Raw genomic sequence first — 17,068 nt, 5'->3', positions numbered from 1 at the left:
AGAATCATGTCCTAGCTCAGTGTTAAAAGAACTGTTGTTAGGGGACATTTGGAGTATGACTTCAGAGCTTTTCTGGGACTCTTCCTATTTGCTTCTAGGTTCAGCTACTTGTCCATCTGCAGTATCTGTCCAAGGTTTATGGGCTGATTTATTAAATCAATGCATCTCATAGTCTGCATAATGGATATTTATCATCCATTTGATTCTTCCTGTATGAGTTACCAAACCAATCTCTTCTAAGGTTATGAATCTCACTGAGGAAGCCCTGACATATTTGTTCAGGAGCTTGATAAAGTAGTATATTATTATCTTCAAATAAGGGAGCTTTTTATTATAAATGTAAGAACCATCAACAAAAACATTCAAATAAAACAAAAAATTCATATATAAAGTGACAAACAACAAACTATTTGCAAATGATAAATAGGATTAAACATAAGAAAAATTTATTTTAGCAAAGCAATATCTATAGTATCATATTGGCTTTGGTGTCCCCTTCTTATTGTCTTTTCTTCTGTAAAATTTAGTTGGCATTATTATTTTTATATGGATTTTTTACTCTATTTTCTTTATTAACCATTTTTGCTATGTTTTTCACATATTATAAAATAGTCTTCATATTTATAATTGCTTATTTGTATAATATTTACCCCACCGCATTGATATAGTGTAATTTATATGGCCATTTATAAATTATTGAACATAATTTCCAAGATTTTATGATTGCGATGGAATGTTATTGTGCTATAAGAAATGGCAAGTAAGGTGGTTTCAGAAAAAAACATGGGAAGACTTATTTGAATGGATGTAAAGTAAAATGAACAGAACCAGAAGAGCATTGTATAGCAATATTATATGATGATCCATTGTCAATGACTTTTAAGTATTCTCAGAAATACAATGATCCAAGATAATTCTGAAGGACTTATGATGAAAAATGCTATCCACTTAACTCTATTTGCCTCAATTCCCTCATCTGTAAAATGAGCTGGAGAAGGAAATGACAAAGCACTCCAGTATCTTTACAAAGAAGAGCCCAAATGGTGTTAGCAAGAGTTGGATACAACTGAATGAATAACAATAAAAACATACTAATCCAAAATCATTGTAAGGGACCACTCATTATATATATATGAAGTAGCAACAAATAGACAAGATTATTAACATTTAATGCAATTTATATTAATCAAAACTTGAAAACATTCTCTAAGGGGGCAGTGTCAAGACTAAATTAAGAATAACAACATTCTATGGTCACCTACAATTTCTTCAAAAGAATGAACTTCCATCTCTACTGACCATAGCTGCTAGAAAAGAGTGGCAGATTAACTAAGATGCTATACCATGAAACAGATATAATACTGTTCAGAATTTACCTATTGTACTTGGAAATAGCATAATTACCAGCTCATTCTAAGTTATCTTATAGTGATTTCTAGTTGGGGGAGTGAGGATGTGATTTGATGGTTTATTCCTTTCCTATTCTGCTGCAGTTAGAAAAAAAATCTCAGGAAAATCATTCAAAGCATGAGTCATGTGATTGGATGAAGGAGATTGTATTAACAAGGTAAGACTTCCTTGATTTCAAACTCAAGTCCTTTGTAAAGATATACTTCTAGTGACCTTCAGAACCAGTCCTCACAGATTTTAATACAAGATATATGATTCTAGACTCATCTTTCAAAGGTTTAGAACTGAATAGACTTTGATATTAGATAAATGGTCCAAAGATATGAACAGACAGTTTTTAGATGAAGAAACCAAAACTATATATAACTATATTTTAAAAATTGAATGGCTAAAATGATAAAAAGGCAACTTGACTAATATTGGAGGGGATTTGGAAAAATAGGGACACTAATACATTGTTAATGGAACTGTGAATTGATCCAACCATTTTAAAGAACAACCTGGAACTATACTTAAAGAATTATAAAACTATGTATACCTTTTGGCCCATTAAGACCACTATTAGGTTTGTTTTTTACTAAGATGATCAAGGAAAAAGGAAAAGAAACTATATGTTTTAAAATATTTATAGCAGTTCTTTTTGAGGTAGCCAAGAACTGGAAACTGAATGGATGTCCATTAATTGGGAAATGGCTGAACAAGTTGTAGAATATGATTGCAATAGAATACTATTGTGCCATAAGAAATGACAAATGAAATGATCACAAAAAACCTGGAAAGACTTATATGAAGTGATGCAAAGTGAAGTGAGAAGAACCAGAACATTGTACACAGTAACAACAATAATATATGATCATCAATTGTAAATGATTTAACTATTATCAAAAAGGCAAGGATCCACCACAATCACAGTGGACTTATGATGGAAAAAGACATGCTTTGCTAGAAGAAACAGGGAGAGTTTAAATGTAGATTGATATCATTCTTCACTTTATTTCTTCCATGAATTTTTCAGTAGTGTAAACAACATATGTCTTGTTTTGCAACATGACAAATAGGGACATATGTGTTATATGTTAATATGTGTACTACCTATATCAGAGCAACTGCAAGAGAAGGAAAAAAGAATAAGACATAGATTTTTGTTAATGTGAGAATTTATTTTTCTTGGATAAGCATATTTGTTATAATTTTCTACATATTTGTAACAAATCATATGTATTATATTATAGTTATGTTACATATTATGTTATGTCACATATAAAAATAAATGGTAACTAAAAATTAGATATTATAAAGAAGAAATAGGACTAAGCCAGGATTAAGCTCGTATGATGTGAACCAGCTGAAAACAATGGGTTACATCTAAAGTTATGGATCTAATGAAGAGAACTTACTACTAGTGTACTTCAAATCTGTCTAGAGCCATTTCTCTCTGTGGACCAAGGATAGTTTCTAGAATGGACAACAGTACACTTGACAAACTGAACCCCGTGATTATATACACAATTTTGTATGAAGGAAAATGAGGTATTTAATGAGTGCTTCCAAGCAGAAAGGGGAATGTGCTCCTTCTTCCCTACCTGCTGTGAAGAGAATTTTTCTCCTGCTTTCCTCTGCAGTTCTTCTCTAGACCTCCCCTGATGCTTTTATTATTCTATGAGATGATCATAGCATATTCTTTAAAAAAAAGACACTAAACCTCTTACCTTCTATTTTAGAATTGATACCCTGTTGTGATTCCAAGGCTGAAGAGCAATAAGGGATAGGCAATGGAGATTAAGGGACTTGTTCAGGGTCACACAGCTACAAAATGTGTGGGGATTACATCTTGTTAAAAGACTTTGCTGGTAAAGTACAATCTCTACAACAAAGCTACAAAATAAAAACAAAATCCCAATCGCAACTCCAATATCTATTAGGCACTGATGGTAAGGTATCAGAGGAGAACTGTAGCAGAGGATAATATAGCCTATTAAAAAGTGTAAGAGTAAAAATTAGAACCCAGAGTCCTTAGTATTTTTATTAAATTTATTAGAATTACTTAGAGAGGCAAAGGTTTAGAGATAGGAAAAAAAAGCCTACTCTAGCTTGCCATGTGGGTGGTCTCAGCCTGGCCACCACAGCAGCTCCTGCAGCACTGTCACCTGAAATAGAGAGCAAACTTCATTGTCTCAAACCTTTTAACCTTCTTCTCCCTTTTGGGTCAAATTCAATCATGTCTGGTGACCTAGCTCTAGGAGTTCAGGGACACATGATCCTGGCAGAGGATTCCCTTCACACAATCTCCCCTTTGATTCTTTGGGAGACTAACATGTTAATCTCTTCATTTGGGGTTTTGGGGAGATTAACATGTCAAGTCTCCCAATGAATCATTTCACATATCCAGCTTAAACATCTAAAGATTCTCTTACTAGAGGTGAGTAAAATATTGTGCTTTATATAGAGGGAATTACAAGAACTTGAGAAATAAGAGGGAAAGAAAAGGAAAAAAGAAAGAAATCAAAAAATGATTGATAGACGCATTGACAAAAAGCCAATTGGAGGCACTCCCCTTTGGCATAACAGTTTACGTTTAGAATAAATGATAGTTTCAACCCCCTTCAGTTCAATTCATTATATCTCAAAATTCACTCTGGATCTTTTGATGCAATGTGTGGTTTCTGTAGGCATCCTTATGACACCTTCTCCAAAAAAGATCCACTTTCCTGATTTGGAGCATTGGTTATTTTCTTTTCCTAAAATTGCTTTAAAAGATCTTAATCTTTGGATTTTAGGATAATTATACAACTCCCCTTAGGAGGGTGTTGACCAACACTAGAATCACCCTGGGATAAATGGCTGAGTTGTGAGGCATATGAATCAATTCTCAAAACAGAATCCAAAACCCAAAACCAAATAGAGAAGAAAAAATTAAATTCTGGATGAAAAAATCTTTATCATCTATATCTATATCTATATCTATATCTATATCTATACCTCTACCTCTACCTCTATCTCTATCTCTATCTCTATCTCTATCTCTATCTCTATCTCTATCTCTATCTCTATCTCTATATCTATATCCATCTATCTATCTATATCTATATCTATATCTATACCTCTACCTCTATCTCTATCTTTATCTCTATATCTATATCTATATCTATATCTATATCTATATCCATCTATCTATCTATATCTATCTCTATCTCTATCTCTATCTATACCTATATCTCTATCTCTATCTCTATATCTATATCTATATCCATATCCATATCCATCCATCTATCTATATCTATATCTATATATCCTATGCATAGAAAAGTACAAGTAAAAATAAAACCATAACAGGTCCTTGAATAACCAGCAAGGCCCAATTAAAGCAGGTTATATCCTATAACCATGCGGGACAAATTGCAGCAGCATTGCACTTACCCATCGACAGCCAGGACTATGGAAAATTGCCATACTATAAAAGATAAAGAGACAAAAGTCTGAGGTTAAAAGCAACATATGATTCCTTGGTCTGATTTTACCTTCAATTTCAGAGAGAGGGGAGCCAAAATGAAAGCCAAATGAAGGTACTTGTAGAAACCTTACACAGGGAAGTTCAACATCTGAATTTGTTAAATAGCCTTGAACCTCAAAACAAGTCCTCTGTCTTGGCATAGATCCTCATCAATCCTACAGGGATTGTTGGTCTCATTTACCTTGTGCTTCTTTGCACTGTCCAGTGGCTCCTTAATAAGCCTTTCTTCTGAAATCAGACACAATTAATAGTTAAAGTTCCATAATACTTAACTATCAATGGCAGATTTCCATAGTCTAAAGCTTTTGGGTATGTGTCAGTATTAGGGCTAATAGTTATTGTGAAGTTATTCTTCAGAATCAAAAACATTAATATGGATTCCATGTAAAACTTCATGCAATCTTCAATTGTAAAATAATACCTAAATGAATAAAGCTCTTCTAAAGAGAAAATGAAATAATATTTGCCAAAGCACTTTGAAAACTTCTACATCCTGTATAAATGGTATCTCTGATTATTGCTGCAAATAGTATCAAATATAAATATTGACAATTTAAAATAAATATTTTTAAGTATAATATTAAATATTAACAAATTAATCAGTTTTTTTCCCAGTAAGGAATAATCACTTTTTTCTTCCTTCTCCTGATATACCTCTCTCCACAAGAAAGCTCTGATTTTGAGGATTTACAATTTGATTCAGAAACTACAGATGTCTGTGATTTTACTAAATCTGGGAAGCTCTTTATACTTTCAAGGAAATAAAGGATAATGGTCCTAGGCTTGCTTTTGGGGGCACTTAAACTTTGGAATGGGACTCTTTCCAAGTAAGTTGCAGAAAATGGAAAGGCAAATACTGCAAAGTGATATCTTGCTTCTTTTCTTCTTACTTCATAAAAGGAGTTAGCACAATACACTATCAAAACCCTACTGGACTGAGAGCCAACATGTTCCCCAGTCATTTCAGCTGCCCGTTCTGGGTTGCCACAGAGGTCTCCAACGGTTTTATTTTATTTAGAACATCTGTGATTAATCTAGGTGCAAAGTAATTCCTTACCACTTAGCCCTGGCATTTCCACAGACATGGGCAGCAAAAGCACATGGAGAATTGCCTCATTGGTCACAAGATTATCAGTAAATGCAAGAACATTAAGTTATCTAGCTGCCCCAATAATTACTGTATGGTAATATGGCCTGACTTTGATAGACTCTCTTTGATGATTTCTTGGTAATAGAAGCCATTGGAAAGATAATAAATCCTTAACCTCCAATGGCAAGGATCTGAATTGGATTTTTCTACATATATTTCATTTTAAGTGTGAGAGAATAAAGATGAAACAGCCACTCGAAGAAAAGAGAACTGAGCATCTTTTCCACTAAAGGCACATCTTCCAGTTGCTTCTATTGTTGAAAACTTTGTTATCCTGTTTAAAACCTTGGAGTCACCCCCGACTCCTCCGTCTCCACCCCCAACTTTTCCATTTGCAGTCAGATATCTTCACTGGTTCCATCTCAACAACCTCTCTCATGTCGAACCCTTTCTCTTCACTAACTCCCTTGGCCATCTCTTTAGTTCAGACCTTCATCACTTCTTACCTCACTAGCTAAAACAACCTTATAATTAGACTCCTTAATTCCACCTTCTTTTCTCCCCACCATCCTCTTTGCAGCTGCCAAATTGGTATCACTAAAGGGACAGTCTGCCTGACTTGGCCTTTTATGGACTCTCTATTGCCTCTGGGCTATAATACAAACTCCACTCTATCTTTTGAAAATGATTCTCCTTCACATAGTCAATTCTAAGCAAATCATGTTATTTGTATTTTCCTGTATGTGATAATACCTTTCTCACCTATCTTTGCATAGACTGCGCCACATATCTGAAATGCTCTCCTTCCTTGCTTCTACATAGCAAAATCCCTGCTCCCTTCAATACTTATCTTAGGTACCACGTCCTACTTGAGAACTTTCTTGATTTTCCCAAATGGCTAGTGCTCTCTCCCCCGACTTGTTGTAGACCCTCACTTCTCATTCTCATTCTAAACTGTAAACTCTTGAAGGTGAACATTTTGTTATGTCTTTGTATCTAGACTGTCTAGCACAGCCTTGGCACATGAAATTGTTTAATACAAGCTTTTCAGAAATGAGTAGAATTGAAAAGGAATTATTTAATTCAAGTGACACAAAAGGGTTCTGGTTATCTTTCAAATTAAGCACATTTAATCCTTAACTTACCCAGTTCCTTGGAATTATATGGCCATTGTTCTAGAGCAGAGATTCTTAATCTATGGTCTGTGAACTTGTTTTTAAAATAATTATATTTCAATATTATTTTTTCTTTGTAATCTTCTTTATTTTATTTAGTGTGTTTACTTAAAAATTATGCTGACCTTTTAATTAGAATCTTGCTTTATAGCCTATACTGTCTTCAACTTATCCTTCACACAGTTGCTAAATTAATCTTCCATTTCTGTCCAGAGATCTGATTATGTCACGCATCTGTTAAAAAACCTGGAGTGACTACCCATTGCCTCTACACTAAAATGCAGTCTCATTTGCTTTCAGCTTAAGACCACTCACACTCCTCCTCCTCCTCCTCCTCCATATCCATCATATTCATGCCAAAGTGGTTATTCCCTGACCTTGATCTACTGTTTCCATTCTCCATGCATTTGCACAGGCTGTCTTCATCCCTGGAATTACTACATACATTCAAATTTTGCAAAGCTCAGCTCAGATTTACCTTTACCATGATTCCTTCATTGAAAATGCTTAGCCAAAAATACTCTTTCTCAGCTTAAATTTTCTTAGAAGACTTTATTTTTATCTTTCTTTTTTTTGCTGTCAAACTCTACCTTATATTCAAGGAATTTGAGTGCATGTAATTACCCTTAACTTTGTTATTTATCACAATGTTTTCCACAGAGTAAGGCATTTAATAAATTGTTGAACTAAAAAAATTATGCTGAGAAGGAGTTCATGGGCTTTCCCAGAATATCAAAGAGCATGGTGACACAAAAGACCAAGAACCTTTGGTCTAGAAATCCTTGCTTTGAGACTATTGACCTGAATGACATTGGGAGTCATAACCACTCTGAAGCCCAGTTTTCTCATTTCTAAAATGGGGATCTCTTACTACTTCCTTTAGAGGGTTGTTGGGAAGGAAGCACTAGGAACCTTCAAGTACAGTAGAAAGGGGAATTCTTATTATTGTAATCAGTTCTTTGGTGATTGTTTTACAAAAACAAAACTGAAATATAATGGTTAATTTAGCACATAGTTGATGTGATTTTTTAAATTTGTGGCACAAAGATTGTTTCATATCCCATTAGAATATGAGTTTCCTGAGGGGAGGAGTGTTTTTGTTTTTTTCTTTTGTATCACCTAGAATTTAGCAAGTGCCTGACACAAAGTACATACTTAATTGTTGTTTGTTCTTTGTTTTTCAAAGACAAATTACGTCACTTAAACTGAATTGATTTAAATGAAGCAGAATTGCACAAAGTCATCAACCTATATCTATATGGTTTGTAGGGCTGTGAGACTTATTGGTTGGTGTTCCAGAAGGATTAACACCTCTGATACGAAGGTTTGTGAAGCCTTTTGGGGGCTGATAATCAGCATTTGGTGTCCATATTCACCCATTTCTCACCTGTGGCTCCAAGAAGATGTAGCCTTCATAGTGAACACACCCAGTAAAACCATCTTGGCAGATGGGCTAAATAAACCATGTTCAGGATAAACAATATATTTAATAGACACTTATTGACTGTTTCATCAAAAGCTTTTATTATGATAGAAAAGTTCTTATGATTTGAGAGGAAGTAGAGGCTCACAGTCAGGAGACTTGGGTTCTAGTATTGCCTCTAATGCAGTGGTTCCCAAACATTTTTGGCCTACTGCCCCCTTTCCAGAAAAAATATTACTCAGCCCCCTGGAAATTAATTTTTTTTTAAATTTTAATAGCAATTAATAGGAAAGATAAATTGTACCTGTGGCCGTCACCACCATCCTGGATCACTGCAGCACCCACCAGGGGGCGGTGACGCCCACTTTGGGAATCACTGATATAATGCTTTTGAACCATGCCATGGTGACCATTATGAGCTTCCTTCACCTGTAAATGGGGCTAACAATACCGGCATTGATACCTAGCTCATCAATCTGTTGTGTGTGGACAGTGGTCTGAAAAGCATGTGGGAATTTATGCATGGCCTATTCCACTACAGAAATTGAAAATAAAAAACAACCAACTTGGTGGTATTTCCAATTTTCCATTTCAGTAACTTTATTGGATTGGCAATGCACAAAACAAGAGCCAATGCTGATACATTAAATGTGGATGTTTTAAAGAGCAGCCTTAATATGTGATACAACTGTTCTCCATCAGGGCCCATTTCTGCTTCTGGCTGCATTTCTTCCCAAGTACAGAATATTTTCCTCTCCCTCACTTGTTGACAAAAGGTCGTTTTTTTACTTGTCTGATCGTCTGAGTAAGTATTTTTCAGATAATCCCTCATTTTTTTTTACTTAGCTAGAAGCAATAAATCACCACGGGAGTCCTAATTTTTTCAGTGCCAGGTTTATCATAATATCAATATTTTCTACATTTTTATTGCATCTAGTTTCTATTTATGATCCGTTTATGATCATGGATTCTGTCTTTGTTAAGTGGCTGCCTGTGTTTTTCCAATCTGGAGGAAGTGGTTTGCTCAAAGAATGTTTTAGTAGGGTCTGTCGATACATGAATTATTGTGCTATCAGATTCCTAAGAAAGCAATAGACTCATTTTGAGGGAGCATTGCCATTTGATATAACATACTTTAACTTGTTGCCAAGGACTGTTGGATTTTGTATGTAAGATTTTTTTATCCTTCTCTTTGGTCTCTCAGAGGCAGCTTGGTTTTTGAGGAAAGCAGAGCAGATATTGTTTTACAGATAAGGAAACTGAGGCTTAGGAAGATGAAGTAGAATCAGGACCCATGCCAAGCCCCAAGCTGCAGCTGGATGCCTGCCCCTCTCTTTATGAGTTCTTTGTCCTTGTCTGCTGCAGATCTTCAACAGGTAACATCATATGTTGGAATCTCCTAGGCTTGTGTCTTAGCATCTTCCTAGATAGAATAGGAGACATGAGGACAGAGATCCTGATTGTCTACACTCTCCTTGAGCACTGGGTACTGGGATCTGCACATCGGAGGTGCTTAACAATTTTTTAGTTAACCCATGCTCATTTATTAGGTGTCTGCTATACTCCAGGCATCATGCTAGGAGCCAAGGATGCAAAGGTCAGAGATAGGGCAAAATCCCTGTCCTCGAGGACATTATAGTCTGGCCGGGGGAAATAACTTTTAAGCAGAGAACTTATTAAATTGTTCAGTTGTTTTCAGTCACATCCAACCCTTCATGACCCCATTTGGGGTTATCTTGGTGCAGTGATTTATCATTTCCTTCTCCAGCTCATATTACAGATGAGGAAACTGAGGCAAATAGAGTTAAGTGACTTTCCCAGGATCACACAGCTGGTAAGTGTCTGAGGCCAGTTTTGATCTCAGAAAGATGAATCTTCCTGACTCCAGACCTGACTCTCTAGTCCAGTTGTTCCCAAACTTTTTTGGCCTATCACCCCCTTTCCAGAAAAAATATTACTTAGCCCCGTGGAAATTAATTTAAAAAAATTTTTAATAGCAATTAATAAGAAAGATAAATGCACCAGTGGCCATCACTGCTTCCCTGGATCTCTGCAGCACCCACCAGGGGGTGGTAGCGTCCACTTTGGGAATCACTGCTCTAGTCCTCGACAGCCCAGCTGCCTTAAAATACAATAGACTGTAGATACTGTGAATATGTGATTTTCTAGTCAATAGGTAATGCACCGGGATTTTTATGTATGGTTGAGTGGCTAAATCTGAGCACATTTTCCAGAAAACAAGGTAGAATTATAGAAAAATATGTCCTTAAGATGCTAGCGGAAAATGTACTATTTTTGTTCTTGCTATATCTTTGAAATGAATATTTCTTTGTAAAAGCTAAATGACCAAGAATGATGCGTTCTATGATGCAGGGAGGAGAGGGAGGGAGGGAGACATTTGTAAATAAAATTGTATTAATAAAAAAAAGGCTAAATGGTATTAAATGATAATGTTAAGATGATAAACGGAATTAGGGAAATATTTATTGATACTTAATAGTAAGGGGTGGTGGAGACTTGAACTGACGGCAGTAGAGAAGAAAGACCTTCTTCTCTTCCCCAGAAAAGTCCTTTAGTATCCTTGTCATCCTTAGGGGAGATGTAGCAGCTTGGCTTTGAGATAGTGAACCAAAAAATACTTTCTAGAGCTGGAAATGTAAGCGAGGAACTGATCAGGGAGGCCTTTAAATGAGTGCCAGGCTAAGGAATTTGTTTCCTCTTCAGTTTAATTGAATCCAGACATTTGTTAAACTTCTTATTTTTAATTAAAATTTTTAATTGATGTCTTTAAAAAAACACACAGGTCTTCCCTAGTGTCCCCACCTTTCTACTCTTAGAAAGCCATCACATATTACAAATGTTATTTTTAAAGACAAAAAAGAAAAAAAAATCAGCATCACTAATCAATACCTCCAAAAAGTCTGAAAATATTTGTATGTGAAACACTTATAGACCTTTGCCCCTTAGGAATGGAATTGTTTTCTCATATATTTTCTTTCAAGTCGCACTTTTTCTTTATAATTTTGCAATATTCACTCTTGATATTTTGTGATATTTTTCCATTTGCATTGTTGTCATTATTGTGTCCGTTGTTTTCTTTGATCTGCTTATTTCTTTCTGCATCAGTTCATGTAGATCTTACTACATTTCTCTATTTTCATCACTCATGCCATTTCTTGCAGCATAGCAATATTCAATTATATGAATATATAACGATTTGTTCAGCCATTCTCAAATTAATGGTCATTACTTTGTCTCCAATGATTTGCTATCACCAAAAGTGTTGCTGTAAATATTTTGGTGTATATGGAGACTTTATTCTTAATAATAGCCTTCTTGGGGTATAAGTCCAAATGGAATATCTGGATCAAAGGGTATGGGTATTTTAGTCACTTTTATTTGTATAATTCCAACTTGCTTCCCCAAAGGGTTGGACCAAATCACAGTTCCATCAACAATGCAGACTAATGTGTCTGTTTTCCCACAATCCTAATATTGACTATTCTCATTGTTTTTGTCATCTTTGCCAGTTTTTAGAATGTGAAGTGAAATCTAAGTCTTTAGTAAGCTGGAGCATTCTTTCATATAGTCGCTTGCAACTCTTCTTTTGAGAACTGTTTTTCATGCTCTTTCACTAATCTGTTGGAGAATGGCTTCTGGTAATATACATATGTGCATACATATGTTAGCCATTTATATATCTTGAATATCAAATGCATCTGAGAAACTTGATGCAAAATTTTTTTCACTTGACTACTCTTCTTATCTTTTCTTATTCTATTCTTTGTGCAGAAGCATTTCAATTCCAATTAATCAAAGTTTTCTATTTTATCTTTCTTAATTTCCTCTATCTCTCAGTTGAGTAAGAATATATCATCTACACATAATTATGAAACATGTATGATCTCTTTTTTCTTCAAAATTTTAGTAGGATGATTTTTAATGTTAAGGACACATCCATATAGAATATATTTTGTAATATGGAATAAAGTGTTGGTTTAACTCTACTTTCTAACAGAATGTTTTTTTTTTAATTTTTCTGAACAATTTTTTTTCAAATAGCAAGTTCTTTTCCAAATAATTTACATTTCCCAGTTTATCAAACACTAGGTCATTGTTTCTGTTTGAGTAATATTCAACATCATTGTTGCCATTTCTCACTTGTCTAGTGTATTATAGTAATCTATTTTATTTTTTAACTAATACCAAATGGCTTTGTTAACTGATGCTTTATAATACAATTTGAGGTCTATATGTAATCGTCCCCCTTCTCCTCTTCCTTTTTTTATCCCTTTTCATGACATTCTAGATCTTTCATTTATCCAAAAAATTTATTATTATATCAAAGTTTGTAAAACATACCTTTCATAATTTGATTATAATTTGATTTGTATAACATTAAAACTGTAAATTGACTTTGATATGGCATTAAAAAATTATATTGATATGACTATATTGATATATGGCACTGAATATCCCTTCAGCTTTGTAATTTTCACTTTATTTCTTTAAGGAACACTTTGTAATTGAATCTATAGAAATATATTTCATGCTCTGAAAGAATGATCCTCGGATATTTTATGAATTTTGTTGCTATTCAGTGAGATTTCCCTATTATTTCACTCTGGATTTTTATTATATAAAATTCTATTGATTTTTTAGGCTTGTAACTTTGTTGAAACTATTAATTAAAATGATACCTTTGCTAATTTCCAAGGATTTTCTTTTTTTATTTAATAATTTTTATTTTTTAGAAAAGTTAACATGGTTACATGATTCGTGTTCTTACTTTCCCCTTCACCCCCTGACCTCCCCACCTCTTAGCCGATGCACATTTCCACTGGTTTTAACATGTGTCATTGATCAAGACCTATTTCCATATTATTGATAGTTGCACTGGGGTGGTCCTTAAGAGTCTACATCCCCAACCATGTCCACATCAACCCATGTCTTCAAGCAGTTGCTTTTCTTCTATTGTTTCCTCTCCTGCAGTTCTTCCTCTGAATGTGAGTAGCATCTTTTCCATACATCTCTCAAAATTGTCCTGGGTCATTGCATTGCTGCTAGTACAGAAATCCATTTCTCACCTTTATGCCTTTAATTAATTTCTTATTGCTATTACTTACATTTCCAAAACAACATCCAATAATAGTGGGTAGAGTGATCATCCTTGTTTTACTCCTATATTGATTGGAAAGGCTTCTAATATATATTCATTGACTGTGGTGCTTTGGTTTTTGATAGATGCTTTTTAGTATAATAAAAAAGTCCCTCTCTTCCTGTTCTTTATAGAGGTTTTGTTTTGTTTTTGTTTTTGTTTTTAGCAAAATAAGTATTGTTCTTTGTCAAGGTCTTTTCTATTTATTGAGAAAATTGTGTTTTGGTTTTTAAATATAATTATACTGACAATTTTCCTATTGTTACACCATCCTTGCATCTTTCATATGAATTCAATTTGGCATTGATGAATAATTTCTCATATGAATTGTTATCTGTTTGATAGAATTCTATTTAAAATATTTGAGGGGGCAGCTGGGTAGCTCAGTGGATTGAGAGCCAGGCCTAGAGACGGGAGGTTCTAGGTTCAAATCCGGCCTCAGACGCTTCCCAGCTGTGTGACCCTGGGCAAGTCACTTGACCCCCATTGCTTACCCTTACCACTCTTCCACCTATAAGTCAATACACAGAAGTTAAGGATTTAAAATTAAAAAAAATATTTGAATAAATATTCATTAAAGATATAAGCTTTCCTTCAGTCTTTACTCCTGAATTAGGTATTAGATGATATTTGTTTCAGAAAAAGAGTCTGGCAGGGTGCTAGCCTTCCCAGTTTTTTTTTTTTTTTTTTGAGAAAAATGTTGTAATATTGTTACTAATTATTTTTAAAAATTTGATAGAGTACTTTAAATCCATCAGGACTAGGATGCAATATTCCCCTCCCACCCAGTTCCTTTATAGCTAGTTCTTTTTCTTTTATGGAGATTAGATTACTAAAGATCTCTAATTGGTCTTTTGTTTCTTTGAACATTTTATATTTTTGAAGTCTTTTCTTTTAGTGTTCTCAGTTTTGTTAGCATATAATTGTATATAGTAAATTTTGATGATTCTCTTTATTCTGATTTTATTTTGATTTTGCCTTGTTTATTTGATATTTTGTTAATTTAATTTTCTTGTCTTTAATCAGATTGGTAAAAGTTCATAATTTCTTTTAGTCTCTTTAGAGAGCTAATTTTTAGTTTCATTTATCATTTCAATGGTTTTCCTCCTACCTTTATCCATTTTCTTCTAATTTTAATATACTTTCTTTGGTGCTTACTTTAAAATTATTTGCTGACTTTATAACTCTCAAAGATGCATATTCAGATCATTAATTGTCTCTCTCTCTCTCTTTTTATTAATGTAAGTCTACAAGGATTTGTTTTCCTCCATAAGATTGCTTTAGCTTTATCCCTTGACTGACATTTTGGTATGTTTTTTCATCATTAGCCTTTTTCTTTCACATAATTATTAATTAATTCTATGATTTATTTTTTGACCAAATCATTATTTAGAATTTCATTGTTAAACCTCCATTTTGGTCTTTTTCTTTTGTTTGTGATATCTGAATTGATTCTATTTTTATTGCATTATGGTCTTAACAGTTATATTTATTATTTATGCCTTTTTACATTTTTTGCTGTACATTTATGCCCTTAATACATAGTAAATTTTTGTAAAAGTTGTATAAGATACTGAGAAATATGCATAGAGGATGCCACAAGTCTTTTTCCTTTAGTTTCAGTTCTATATTTTTCTCTTTTGTTTATATTTTTTTTATTAGACTTATCTAACATGGATGGGGACATTGAAATTTCCTATCATTATTCTGTTACTATAAAAGGATTCTTGTATTGTTGTGTTGTGATTAAAATTATCTTGAGACTGATTTGGGGTAGAATATATCTGTTTATTGACTATTTATCCATCTGTTGATTAGGCCAGCATCATAACAGATAAAGTAACATATTGGTCTATGACCCCCTTAAATGACTACTGACAAGGAAGCTGGGTCAGGAAGCTTGATAAATTGTTTTAGGAGCTCATTATTCAGTCCCTCCCTTTGACATCCCAAGACATTTCTAATTGAATGATAGTTTATCGAGAAATAGTCAATCAAACCATCCACATCTCCCCATCCTCACAGGTGGACAGGTGAAGGGTTTGCCATGCCTGCAGGAAAAGAACTCTTCTCCCCTTCATTTATAACCTGGTTAGTTGTTAACAAGGAAGACATTCTAAAGACAAAGAAAATGTAAAAAGCAGTACACTAGATGGACTCTCTGAGCCAGAACCCAGACACGGATATACACAGTAATTCCCCCTAATATACAGGAATTTATTTGAGTTTTTCTACTCTAGAGCTTTGATATAAGATTTAACACTGTATATGAAAAATAAATTCTCATAGTTACCTTTATAAATTTGGATGCTAAGACACTGGGAGCACACAAGTTCAATATTGATATCGATTTCTCACTTATGGTTCCTTTCAGCATAATGTAGTGTCCTTGTTTATTTCTTTTTAGGTGTTGAATGTTTGTTTTGTCTTTGTTGGCTGGCAAGAACGTCTCTTGCTTTGTTGGATTCACAATGCATAGTAAAAAAAAAATTCCCCATCCTCTCATTTTTACTCTGTGTATGTCTTTATTTTTAAAAATTATTTCTTGTAAGCAACAGATTATAGGATTTTGTTTTTAATCCAATCTGTCACTTCTTTTCATTTTGTCGCATTTTAAAATCCATTCATATTTTTAGTTATGAGAATTAGATTTATACAGTCAATTCTCAACTTTTGTGGGGGTAACAATCCTAGAAAATAGTACGAAAATTAAAAAAAAATTAGTATTAACACATTGTGTTAATGGGGAATAGGGGATTAGGTTTCTGCAATCACTAAAAACTATCTTTCACTATAGACTGATGAAAATACATTTTTTTTTGTTTAGATAGTTTTATTTTTCAATAAGGCAAACAATAGGTTGAAATGAACTCATACTAACTTGTTCTCAAGTAATTCAATATTAAATAATTTGTTGTTGAAATAGTGTTTTTGATTGAATTATGGGAAAGGGGAAAGAAAATAAGCATATTATAGCACCTACTAAGTGCCAGGCATTGCTCTAAGTACTTTTTAAAATAAATATTGTCATATTCAGTTCAATAGAAGGACTAATTATGTTTCAGTTTAAGGGCTACAGACTTTGACACTAAAGCATATGAAAAACATGGCAAATTTAAGTATTGGGGAGAGTTTCAGAAATAAAAATTTAGGCCTTAAAAGAAACAATGAGGAAAATAACTGAAATCTTTTGATGTTTCCCAATTGACTAATACAAACTAACTTTATCTTTGAATGCAAATGCTTACAAACACACACATACACACACATATATATAAAATATATATATATATATATATAT

Source organism: Gracilinanus agilis, chromosome 2, assembly GCF_016433145.1.
Source record: "Gracilinanus agilis isolate LMUSP501 chromosome 2, AgileGrace, whole genome shotgun sequence".
NCBI classification, from domain to species: domain Eukaryota; kingdom Metazoa; phylum Chordata; class Mammalia; order Didelphimorphia; family Didelphidae; genus Gracilinanus; species Gracilinanus agilis.
Note: the sequence above shows the minus strand (reverse complement) of the source record.